At 49.7% G+C, this 3,550-nt stretch overlaps 1 pseudogene; it reads left to right on the plus strand.

Moving 5' to 3' along the window:
• Nucleotides 1–212: 212 nt before the first annotated feature.
• LOC144827538 (2-iminobutanoate/2-iminopropanoate deaminase pseudogene) lies at nucleotides 213–883 on the plus strand (annotated as a pseudogene).
• Nucleotides 884–3,550: the final 2,667 nt, after the last annotated feature.

Genomic DNA, 3,550 nt, shown 5'->3' on the forward strand with positions numbered 1-3,550 from the left:
GTAACTGCTTCTAAGCAGCTCCTCATGTTACTGGGCCAGGATTGGGGTTGGTTCACAGCCACCACTAGCTGAGTATCGTCTGTGTTTGTTCTGCGGCAAGAACGAAGACAGCCGTGAGTGCAATGGCCATTAAAGGGACAGGTGGATTGGCATCAGTCTCTTTATTTTTCCAACTCCACTTCCTTCGTCGATTCCAGCGTATACTCAGATTGTTGGTGGGAGTGCGAAGGTTTGCGTCCAGCCATGGCAGCGATAATCCGAAGAATCATTCAAAGCAGCAAGGCGCCTGCAGCAATCGGACCCTACAGCCAAGCAGTGGTCGTAGACCGGACTATGTATATCGCCGGACAAGTTGGTCTGGATCCGGCAACAGGACAGCTTGTAGATGGTGGAGTACTAGCACAAACCAAACAGGCTCTTGTGAATATGGGGGAAATTCTGAAGGCTGGCGGATGTGACTACAAAAATGTTGTGAAGACTACAGTGTTGCTGACGGATATCAACGACTTTGCTGGTGTGAATGATGTGTACAAACAATTTTTTCCAAGAAATTGCCCTGCAAGGGCAGCATACCAGGTTGTTGCTTTGCCAAAAAATGGGCTTGTGGAGATTGAAGCAATCGCTGTCGTGGGTCCCATCACGGAGGCGTCGGCATGACTGAGCAACCTCTGAGCCTGGATAACTCAACCAATCACTGCTTAATTAAGATCAACATGAATCCTTTGTTGTCAATGTGAAGATTTGTACTACTAATTGAATAATTTAGTTGAACTAGATCATCGACACAGCTGTTCATTTTAGACTGATTTTGAGGATAGCTGTGGTCCATGTTGAATAATATTTGTAATTTGCATTTGGGAAATTTGGCCTCCAAATAACATCCACCTTTTGTTTTTCGGAGTTATCTTGCTAACCGCTGCCCATGCAGATTTCTCTGATCCTCAAGGATGGTCTTCTGCCTAAAACTCATTTATTCATTCTTAAATCTTATTGATGTGGTTTTACCACCTTAGAGCTACTGTTTGTGATTCTAGGTGCAAATCCTATCCGACTTTCTATGAATATACTTCTGAAAAGGAAGGTATTGCTGCTTGACAGATACCCTCTCTGCTCTGTACCTGGTTCTCTAGACTCTGTTTACATGGCGTGACAGATAATTATTGAAAAGTAGCTGGTCTACTTGACCTGAAGGGACTGCCAAAGATCATGAGTGTGAAAAGGGGATTCCCCATTAAGCAAAGGGGTTGGCCTAACGGCTAAGGCGCTCGACCTCAGACCTGGGGAACTTGGTTCGAGTCTCGGTAACGACGCCAAAAACCCCCTGTGATTCTGGGCAAATCACTTAATCTCCCCGTGCCTAAAAAAAAAAAATGAAAGTGTGTCCTCATGTAACGTAACTGGTGCTATGTAAAGCGCTCTGATAACTGATTCGGTTCGGTTCAAGTTCGTGCTATATAAAACTCTCAAAAAAAAAAAAAATGATTTTTAGCCCAAATGGGCGGACGATCTCAGCCAGGGGGCTCATATAAACAATAAAAAGTGTGGAGCTCAGGGAGGAGCCCTGCGGGACACCGAAGCTGAGCGGTTTACTGGGGGAAGTGATTTCACCTTCAAAGACTTGGAAGGAGCGACCCGACAGAAAGGACTCAAACCATGTGATAGGTTTTGTTGAGATTCCTAGATTGGTAAGTCTGCGCAGCAGGATGTTATGGTTTACAGTGTCGAAGGCGGCACTGAGGTCCAGGTGTATAATGGCAGCAGTGCCTCCTTGATCCATAATCTTCCTGGCAACCTCTGTCATGGCGAGGAGAGCGGTCTCCATCCCGTGCATGGGTCGGAACCCTGTCCGGGAGGGGTCGAGCAGGTGGTTAGTTTCGAGGAACTCCGTCAAGGTGATATTGACATGTTTCTCAGTGATTTTGCTTAGTCAGATTAATAGAGAAATAGGTTGGTAGTTCCCTTAGTTCTGTGGGTCTAAGTTTTTTTTTTTAAGGAGGGCTTTGTCCATGGCCTGTTTCCAGAGGGGCAGGACGATACCCGTGGCTAGAGAGGCATTAACCGGGTCCAGGATGGTGGGGAGAATATGCGTGGAAACAGTCCGCAGGGAGTGCGGGGGTGCTGGGTCGTTAGGGGAGCCAGATTTGACTTGAACCATGATGGATTGTAGTGTGATGGGGTCCAGCGGGGGGGAGGGTTCCAAGAGAAGCTGAGGGTTGGATCCCTGGCTCAGTGGGCTAAGTGTGTGAGGAGGGAATTTGAGTGTGGGGGGACGAGGAGTAAATGGTATAGATTTTATTATAGAAAAACTTGGCCAGATCGAAGCAGCGAGTTTGGACATTGTGGGGGTTTTGAGGGTTTTCTGGGAGTTTGAGAAGGGTTTTAGCAATTTGGTATATTTCCTTGGGCCTGAAGGCTGCTGCACTATTTGTTTTCTTTTTTTAAGTGGCTTGCGCGCTTCTGATTTCATTTTTATAGGTTTTTATGGCAGTTCAGTATGCGATTTTTCTGGTAGGTGAGTAATCTAAACGCCATTTGGGGCTCTGATGTTAGGAAGGTGCTTGAAGAGCAAGTACACCTCTTCTCCAGCATAGTGGAGCAAGAGTGATCATTTGACGGCCCCATCCGTCTCCCTGGTAGCAATGAAATAATTTTCAAGACGGCCCAGCCATGTCTTTCACCTAGGGGATGCTGTGGTGGGGTCAGCTGCCTCACTGACCCCCCCACTGGGGTAGGACTCCAGTGGGAGGGTGTTGTGCCATCACTCGGGCTGGGGCCTGGTTCTCCTCTGCATTATCCCCCATGCGCCTTACTGGTGCTGTCTGTGCCTGGACAAATGCTGTTTACACAGGCTTTGTGCTGTTTGGTAGTGTTTTAGCCTGTGCTGGTCCTGAGTGATCAGGTATGGGGGCTGTGAGTCTTCCACGGTTGTGGTGCGACTCTGCTGAGAAATGCAGGCACGCGGTGGACGTGGCTCTGCTCTGCTGCCCAAGTGGGCTTCTCCTTAGGTGGCTGCATAGGCGGTTGGTGCGTGTCCTGCGCTGCGGAGGGGCTAAACTCGCTGATTGCACCCTGCCGACTCACCGTTTGTGTCAGGGGTGTGGCAGTATGTGGATTGCAGCTGCTGTGTCGTCCTGGCACGGGCCGCTGGGGTGAGCCTCAATGCCGGTGATGCATGCTGGGTGGTGTGGCACTCGAGCAGTCAGTTGTTCCCACCTGGGTGGTACAGTCGTTCCCCTGGTTGTGGGGGAAACTGGAGATTGGATCAGTTTCCCCTCCTTGTTGCCAGTGTTGCATCAGCCGGGGGAGCCCCTGGGGCTCACCGGCTGCGTCGCAAAGCTGCTGGATAGCGTGGCAGAAAAAACACACCACACGCATTTGCACTTGGTGTGGACTGACCCTGTGCGGTCTTGCCCACCCATTTATTGGCGCAATCCGTCCTTCAGGTGTGAGCGCATGGGTGTTACAGTATCCGGCGTGGCCGGCCGAGTTCAGCTAGACCGCTGACTCATTACAACGAGCACACAACTCGACACTCTGGAAAGCCCCTTCA

This window comes from Lissotriton helveticus, chromosome 4_1 (assembly GCF_964261635.1).
Source record: "Lissotriton helveticus chromosome 4_1, aLisHel1.1, whole genome shotgun sequence".
NCBI classification, from domain to species: domain Eukaryota; kingdom Metazoa; phylum Chordata; class Amphibia; order Caudata; family Salamandridae; genus Lissotriton; species Lissotriton helveticus.